The sequence below is a fragment of the Patagioenas fasciata genome, chromosome 17 (assembly GCF_037038585.1).
Source record: "Patagioenas fasciata isolate bPatFas1 chromosome 17, bPatFas1.hap1, whole genome shotgun sequence".
NCBI classification, from domain to species: domain Eukaryota; kingdom Metazoa; phylum Chordata; class Aves; order Columbiformes; family Columbidae; genus Patagioenas; species Patagioenas fasciata.
The window spans coordinates 14,338,290-14,347,842 of NC_092536.1; the positions used below are offsets into that span (position 1 = coordinate 14,338,290).

At 46.5% G+C, this 9,553-nt stretch overlaps 1 pseudogene; it reads right to left on the minus strand.

The window, feature by feature from the left end:
• Positions 1-248: 248 nt before the first annotated feature.
• Positions 249-8,781, minus strand: LOC139829253 (syncytin-2-like; annotated as a pseudogene).
• Positions 8,782-9,553: the final 772 nt, after the last annotated feature.

Consider the following 9,553-nt stretch of genomic DNA (forward strand, 5'->3'; position numbering starts at 1 on the left):
GAGGTGATCTGGAGCTCTGAGCAGCCTCATACCACACAGCACCCTTTCCACAGAAGAGGCTCCCTCTCTGCGCTGCCAGTGTCACTCCTTCCATCCACAGCTTCTCCCCACAGCACCATGGGGATCTGCCCGGGCAGGCTGAGCACTGACGCTGGCATGTGGCAGGGTCCCTGCCCCAGCACAGCCCTGGGGTGCAGGGACCCTGCTCTGCAGGACAGCCCTGGGCACCCCTGGCTCCACAACCGGCTTCACACCCTGTAGCTGGGAGAAGGCAGCTGTCGTGCCCCGTCCATGCGGGAATCCTTGCTGAGGAGCAGATCCTTCTCCTCCACACCAGACATGCGATGTGCCAGCTCTATAAGACAATTGCATCGCCCTTCAGCCAGAGACTTACAGCATTAAGAACTGTGAAGGTTTCTCCTCCAATGAGCTCTCAGCTGTCTCACCATCACAGACTGCATTTGCCCTCTCTCTGCCTGGCTCCTCTCCCCTCGATGCTGCAGGCAGAGCCCTCAGCCCTGCTGCGCTTTGCAGAGGAGCTGCTCCTGGGCAGAGCTGTCTCTCTGCAGCGCTGCTGCTTGCCATGGGCTCCCTCTGTCCCAGGACCCCAGCCCAGCTCAGCAGCAGAGGAACAGCCCATGATGTCACTTTGTCTGTCCCCTCTGGGCTCCCTCCAGGTGTTCCTGGGACTCCAGGGGAACCTGCTGTCAAACAGGTTGAAGTCATCATTAATGTTCCCTCCCTCAGCTGTGCAGAGACATTTATTTCCAGCATTGTATTCATCCTATTAGAAAATAAACTGCTATGAGAGACACCTTTTCTTGTCCTGTCATTAGACTGGACACCAGGAAGGTTACAGCAGAGGATCTAATTTCTCCAAACGTGGGGAATATAACTTTAGTTGAATGGATTTAGGCATTTTATTCTGGGTTTGTAGTTCTAGGGCTAGAAAGACATAAAAAGCAATCTTTTGACCATGTCATGTCTCTGCTCTGAAGCAAAGCTTTTGCCACATGGGCTCTTGGATGCTTGGTACCAGGTTTAATTATGGCAAGTCAGAGCTGGCCTGGTGCCACAGCTGGGGTGGTTCAGCCCTGAAGTGATGCCACGTCCTCAGCCAGGGACCTGACTGGATGAGCTGGAGCTGTCAGTGTTGCAGATAGAGCTGTGACATGAATTGAATAAACTGCCGGGGCAGGGTGGCAGAAGTTAGTGCATCTGGTCTTCAAGGACAGCAGCCTCCAAGCACAGCAACAGTCCAGACTGAAACTCAGTCTAAACCTGTAAGGCAATTCAAGGGCACCATAATGAGCTGTTTACTACTTCAGGAACAGTTGAAGAAGAAACACAGACACTGTGTGGCCACTGATTAATTTAATAAGGGAAAGAGGTGAGAATGTCTGTGTCCTCTTGTTCTCCATCTTCACCAGTGAGTTCTTCCAGGCCACTGTGACTTGAGACAGAAATCTGGAGGAGAACAACCAGCAGTGGATGGGGATCAAGTCAGGGGTCACTTGAACTAACACAATTCTTACCAGTCTATGGGACCAGGCAGCAGCATTCCAGGGAGTTCAGAGAGCAGGACAATGTCACAGTGAGGCCACTCTCCATCATCTTTGAAAGCTCATGGAGGCTGGTGGGACTCCCTGATGACTGGAAGCACTCACACAGTGCATGCACTTTTCAAAAATGGCCAATGGGTGAGGAGGGGAACTAAAGACTGTGCCCCAAAATATGTCCACTGGGACCCTATTTCTGGGTGTCTGAAAGAGAAGGTGATGGGGTTTACCCAGTGCAGATTGTGCCTGTCCATCCTCTTTGCTTTCTGTGGGGAAAGGAGAGGATTGCTGGATGTGGACAGAGCAGGGATGGTCTTTTACCTGAAAGTCAGCAAGGCATTCGACATCATCCCACACAATATTCTTGTGTCCAATGTAGGATATTATAATCTGCATTGGTGTGCAAGTAGATGGGTAAAAAACAGGCTGGATGGTTGGGTTTGGAAGGACAGTAGATAAAAGGAGAAACTTTTCAGTCATGAGAACAGTCAGGCACTGGAAGCTGTTTCCCATTTGCCAGGGCTTAAATAATACCCAACCCCTTGCTGAAGGAGCTGTGGCCTGAGAAACAAACCTTTGATAATGCAAAGACAAACCTTATTGATTGTTTTTTAAGCAAAACCCTTCTGCCCAACATTTTTCTTACTGTAGCTCTTTGGATGGAGGGGTGTTGGGAAGGTGGTTTAAGATTAAGGTTTTATTTCTCATTATTCCACTCAGATTTGATTGGTAATGAATTAATTTACACTAGTGGAGTCTGTTTTGTCTGTGACAGTAATGGGTGAGTGATGTCTCCCTGTCCTTATCTCGACCCATGAGTGTTTTGTTTCTCTTCTCTCTCCTGCTCAGCTGAGGGGGGCAGTGACAGAGCAGGTTTGGTGGGCACCTGCTGTCCAGCCACAATCAACCCAGCACAGCTTCCAAGGTTTATCCCGGGGCGCGGCGCCCGGGAACCACCCGGAGGCCCCTGTGCTGATGGGGGCAAAACCGACACAGAGAGTTCCCCACGCTCTGGGGCCCAGGCATCCCTGCCCCAGCCAGGCATGCGGCACCCGTTATGGCAGATGCACGCCCCCCCTTTCCCTCAACACATCCCCCTCTCTCCTGCAATGGGGGTAACAGCTTCGTCTGTATAACCCCAGAGCCCATTGGCTAGGGTCATTAAGAGAGAGGAGGAGGGGACGCAGAGGCACCAAGGAGCCACTGGGAACCCACAGATGGAGTCGGGGTGCTTAGAAGCTTCAGGGCACCCCACAGCCAGAGTGGGAGTGCAGAGAACCTTCTGGAATGCCCACAGTCAGATCTGATAAGGCTATAATAAAACAGGGTCTGCCGAGGCTGCCTGTTGTGCAGACATCTCAGAGCACAGGCCAAATACTGCCCCCAAGAGCCCTCCCCCTTAGGCAGGATGGCTGCCTGAGATAATCTCTGAGGACCGGGATTCCCTCATCTCCACATATGGGTGAGTGAAATAATTCCTCGCAGGGTTGCGGGTCTCTGTTTATTTTTCCTCACTTAGGCAAAGTGAGTGTATTCCATGCTTAAATATAAGCACATGTATTTTCTTTAGTAGTTCCTTGCCAGATTCAGGCAAGTGTATACTTTTCCCAGAGTCAGGGACGGCTCTGGCATTGTATTTGGTGAGCCACATGTATGCACACTGTGGATCTCCATTGTTATTATTTGCTGCACCCAATAACTTCCTCAACTGATACTCGAACCTGTATTTATGTTCTTGGAGAGCTAAAACCCCGTTCTTTACCAGTTAATCTGCTGCACCTTTTTGACCAGAATAAAATTTTGTTTTGGACCCTGTTGTCTACCTAAAACTAACTTTCGGGGTGCCTTTGTGACACACGGGATGGGAGGGACACAGGGGACATGGGGGGTGACATGGGGGTGGGGGAACAAAGGGGACCTGGAAGGGACGTGAGGGCCACAAGGGGGCACACATCCCCCACTTTTCCCCCCTGCACCACAATTTACCCCCCAATTCCCTCCAGTTTTAGAATCCCCAAATAACTTGCGTTGGAAAAGACCTTTAGGATCATCGAGTCCAACTGTTTCCCCGATACCCAATCAGAGTTGAAACGCCCGTTGCCGATTTCCTGCGAATCTCTTTGGGCCTCGAGCATTTTATTTCCCCCAAGTGACCCACAGATGAAACACCCGGACACTCAAGTTCTCACGTTTGCAGCAAAATCCTCATTTTGCACTGTTTTTGTTTCTCAAACTGAGATGAACATCCTGGGCTCTTCTCAAACACAAAATAACAGGGGCTTCACTGCCCTCTGGGGGCAGTGCAGCTACTTAATGGGGATAAAATTGGTATTTTTATTAGTGTCAGTTTCCTTAATCGGGATCTTCCCTATGATCTTAATGGGAATAAACTCCTTTTTTTTAACAGTGTGGATTTCCTTAAACTCAGCTTCTTTATTAGCGTGAATTTCCTTAAACTTGGCTTTTTTATTAGCATGGAGTTCCTTCATTGGGATCTTCCCTATGATCTTAATGGGGGTAAACTCAGCTTTTTTATTAACGTGAATTTCCTTAAACTCGGCTTTTTTTATTAGCATGGATTTCCTTAATTGGGATCTTCCCTACAACCTTAATGGAGGTAAACTTGGCTTTTTAATTAGCGTGAATTTTCTTTAATTGGGATCCTCCCTAGGATCTTAATGGGGGAAAACTCAGCTTTTTAATTAGCATGAATTTCTTTAATTGGGATTATCCCTATGATGCGCCCGTGTCTGTTGGTTCCAGTGGGAGAATCTCAATCTGACACGATTTATTTAAACAATGTGAAAAAGGTTTTGTGCCACCCATGCTCAGAGGGGAGCGTCAAAACGATCCGCACGATTCAAACACTCCCAAAAAAGCAAAAAGCAAACGAGAAAAACAGGAAAACAGCATCAGGAGAGGCCGGAAACGTTGCCATCATCTCAGGGCTGTAGGATGCTGTGGATCAGGCTCCTTTTCCAGAGTTATTGTCAGAAAATCCGGGTGTTTTGGTGAGAAAAGCTGCACTTAAGCCGGGCTTAGCAGCACCAACAGAAGAGGGACTGCAGGGTCAGCTGTTGTCTTGGCTGATTCATCCTGGTGGTGAGGAGGAGCATGGTCTGACCTGCCAGGGCGCGGGTGGAGGGGTCGCGGTCCTTCTCCAGGATCCTGAGGGCTGGAGGGGGAGAAACAGAGCCAGGATGAACCCCCCATGTCTGCGGAGACATCCCTGGTGTCCCCCTGAGCCGGCCCGACCGGCCAGGAGAGAGCAGCTGCGTAGGAATGCCCAAAATCGGCGAATTATCCCATTGTTTTGGGTGGAAAAGCCCCTCAATGTCATTGAGTCCATTAGCCCCACCCCAGCACTAAAATGTCCCCAAGAACCTCGTCTGTTCACCCCTCCAGGGATGGTGACTCCAGCAGTGCCCTGGGCAGACTGTTCCAACGCCCCACAGCCCTTTGGGGAAGAAATTACCCCAAATTTCCAACCTCAAACTTCTTCTCCAGCCCCTTCCCCAGCTCCGTTCCCTCCTCTGAACTCGCTTCAGCTCCTCAAGGGTTTTCGTGGTGTGAGGTGATCCCAACACTCCAGGGGCCGCCAGTTGAGCCCTAAGGTGATTCTGGCACCATTTTGATCCCTGATGTGATCTTGGTGCCCCTGGGGGTGCCATATTGTGCTTTGAGGTGGTTTTAGTGCCATTTTGTGGTTTGAGGTGATCTCGGTTCCCCTGGTGCCACCATTTTGAGGCCTGATGTGATTCTGGCCCCATTTTGAGCCCTTGAGGTGCAGAACTGACCTTACAATCCTTGAGGTTATAAGGAAGGTATGTATTTTACCCATTTATTTATGAGGTCGGACACACGGGGAATCAATTCATCTAATACATGTGTATTTCCAGTAGCTGTGAGCTTGGTTAAATACAGTAAAGTGTTACATATTCATGAAAGTTTTAGGCACACCTATACATATTCATAACCTGTCCCCAAGAAGGCGGTTCTTATTACAATGAGTTCCGGGAGTCCATTTCCATAGTCTCCACCTCTGGCTCCTCCTGGTTGCAGCTGCGCAGTGATCGTGACCCCAGCCCTCTTTCTCTGTACACGGTCACCTTTGGTCCAGTGTGATGAGTTGATTGGGTCTCAGACTGCTGAGTTGGTCAAAACTGGCGTATCTCCTGTCCTGTGCCCAAGTTTCTGTTATCTAGTTCACCCAAGGATGCACCAAGGGTGCACCAAGGATTGTTATCTTTGCAAGGTGTCAGTGAACTCCTGTTTCTCGTACAATAAGTTACACAGACCTAAGCAAGCCTATGTGGGTTAAAGGGTTAGCTCTCTGTTGGCTCTTTAGTGATGTGGGGTAAGTTTAGTTCTTTAAGTGTTAATTAGTTAATTGTCAATTCCCTGTATCATTCCCCCCTTTTCTAAGAGGTTAGTAAATTCTTTTACTGATATGATTATTCTTTATATAATGTCTTTACAAAATACCTATTAGATTCTTGCTCCTGCCTTAGTTGATGTTTCTTCCAGTTGCTACAAGTGTCCCGGTACTCTGGCAACACCACAAGAAACACCTCATCATCATACAGACCAGTATCCTTAAAGCTAATATTCCCACTAAAGCTCCAAATAAGGATCGTAACCAGGTTAAGCTGGGAAGTCAGGAAGTGAGGCCTTCCCATAAATTAGAGAATCCCCCTGTTGTATTGTCTCTAGTAACTAGATGGAGGATCTGAGATTGTTCCCATATCTTTTGAATATCTGTTTCTACCCGTTTCTCCTGATTAATATATGAACAACAACTTTGCTTTATCACCACCCAAACTCCTCCTTCTTTTGCAGTCAGGAGGTCTAGGACCATGCGATTTTGTAGGACTATCTTGCTTAGTGATGATATCTCTTCCTGAAGCCTCTGAAGAGCATCCGTAGTGGCATTTTTGATTTTCTTGATTGTGGCTGATATATTTCCTATGGCTTTTTCTAGTTCACTATCTCCTAGTTGAGGAATAAACCATCTGGCAAAACTCTGAAATCCAGAGGGCCTCTTTACAAGAGAGTTATTTGACACTGAACGGGTTTTTCTCCGTAATGTCCTAACAATACCTGGGGGTGGGTATGAATGGTTAAACACCTTTTCTTGAGGTACTATGTATCCACCTGTACAATGGCCTTGCCAGTTATCAGGTAGACTTTTCCTAACTTGCCTATCTCTGCAAAGCCACCAACACCCAGGGGCTAGATTGCATTTTGTTGCTATATTAGAGGGAAAGTTAAGGTTTCCAGTGTTTTGTATGCTGCAATTAAACCCTAGTTCTTTCAGCTTGGTTATATTAAAGGTTCCTACACTCTGTGACCGACTACATCCACTGCAATTTGGAAACTTTTCCCAACTAGTGGTTTTATCCATGCAGTTCATACATCTGGAATACATCGTAATTCCAGTTGGATTCCAGGGTACCAATTTGAAACATCTTCCTATGGTTTTACTCAGGTAGGTCCTGCCCATAAAGACAAGTTTGCCTCCGGTTTGCATCCCACTTTCCCCATCCACCCCCTTCTCTACTCCAGTCTGGATGGGGTACACCAAACAGTGGTCATTCCCTTCCTCTTGGGAGGACTGTGCATATCCAGCAGTCTGAAGGATTCAAATTGTTCCCCATCATTTGGGTTATCCTCACATGTCAGTTTTCATACCAACCATATCCTAAGGCTATGACTGTGAGAAATACAGTTTTCCAGGTTGGACCTGGGTTATCCTCCATGGTGCTTTGCAGGCTTTCTTCACTCTAGAATGATGCATCCAGGTGTTCTGTTCTTCAATCTTGATAGCAGTGAAAGATGTCAGGAGGACTTGAAATGTACCTTCCCACTGTGGTTCCAAAGTCTTTTCTGCAAGAGACTTCACATACACATCATCTCCCAGTTGGATGTTATGTACTGGCCCATCCAAACCTCTACTCTGAGTCCCAAACACGTTTCCCAATTTTGTTAAGTTGTTTACCCAATGCCACCATGTAAGAAGTCATAATTTCATCCCCTACTTGTGCAGACATCCCCTTCTGTACACTATAGGGTCTCCCATACAGGATTTCAAAAGGACTCAAGTCTTCCTTTGCTCTTGGCCTTGTTCGTATACACAAGAGGGGCAAAGGCAAAGATCGAGGCCAAGCCAGGTTAGCTTCCTGCCCCAATTTTTCAATTTGTTGTTTAATTAGATGATTCATTTTTTTCTACCTGGCTGCTGGATTGAGAACAATAAGGGGTATGTAGTTGCCAGTCTATTCCCAAGTGCTGGCTGATTTGCTGTACAGTTTTTGAAAGAAAATGTTCTCCTCTATCAGAGGATATAACAGCTGGAACTCCAAACCTTGGTATTATTTCTTGTGCTAATGTTCTAGTCACCTCCCGAGCTTTTGCTGTTCTGGGAGGGAGTGCTTCTGGCCAACCTGAAAAGCTATCAGTTAATACCAACAAATATATCCCTAAAATAGGATTCAGATATTGTAAGTATCCCCCTAAAAGGCTGTCTGCAGCTCCACCAACAGCTCGTGTCCAAAACCAGGCAGTTCCCAGGCCTCCAGTTCCTGATTCATCCAAACCCAGGAGATCACTCTCAGCATCCATAACAAATTTCCTGCAGGACAGGTGATGTCCCAGCCTGTCTAAGCAGAGCTGGCGGGGGGAAGATTTGGGCAGCTGGTTCCTTCATCCACAAGCACAAACCCTCTGCAGCAGAGTCCACCTCAAACGATCTACAGTGTCTCTTGCTACCGATGTTTCCTGATGAACTTTCTGTTGAGCCAGTAGCCAATGGAAATCTTCAACTCAGCTCTGATAACACTGTCCCTTATGGTGCAGAATCTTCAGGAAAGTCTGGGGAGTCAAAGGACTCGTTTCAAAGGAATCACAACATAACATCATCTAACGGCATTTTGATTGCAAAGGTGTTGCATACGTTGCCAAATTCCCATTCTCCCTGTCAGAATGCTGGAGAAGAAAGATCCCCGCATGAGCTGCCTAAAAATGATTCACTGAATGGTGCTGTTAGCTTAGGTCATGAATCGAAAGAAAATGGACTGAAACTTGACGATTCCACTCGTGAAGTCCAACCTGTCCCATGTTCTGAGATTTTATTTTCTAAACCAAATGGATTGGTTGAAACACTGAGTTGTGTTTGTTCCATCTAGAATTTCTCACCGATGATGTATTTGTTATTCAGGAGCATTATAGTGCTCCTAATTCATGTGAAATACTGAGAAAACACACAGTACAAACTTCATCTTGACACTTTGTGCTGTCATCCACTTAGAATTTGCAGAGCTGAGCTGACGTATGAGAACATGCCAACTTGAGAGAAGTTCAGCTGAGGTAACACCTCCTGACTTTCATAAAGTATATTTGGGAGGCAAGTGGGCAATAGTGCATGTGACTGAAAGTGCTCTTGTTTGACACCTAAAGGAAAATTCTGCAAACAAACAGTAGTTTTCTACTACAGATAATATTTGTTCTGTCCGTTATCTTCTGAGTTTTAATTTTAGATGCTGAGAGCTTTGTCGCTGCTTCCTCAAGAAGTAATCTTGGAATCTCTCCCATGAGGCCAGTTGAACAGCTTGTCAGATGAAATAATGTAAAATGAGCACACCCTCATTAAAACAATGTTTCCTACAAGTTTATCATTATGTTACTTGTCTACTAATGCTCTCTAATAGAAAGATATAAATGGGTACAGTGAATTTTACACGGTGCGTCTAGTGTTGCAAACATTGACACTAAGCATTTATTATTCTGATATTAAATATAGGTGGATGCCTCTTGGAAAACTTTTGTTTCCTCATGGAATGTTTTTCCTTTTTTTTTTTTTTCCATTGTCTGGAACGTTTTTCCTGTTCCTCTTGCCCTTTTTTTCCATCTCAGAATGTATGAATGTGACTTCCTATCATCTCCTCTTTAGGAGAGAGAGGGTAAATCCATGTGTTTACTTTTTTTTTTTTCTAGTT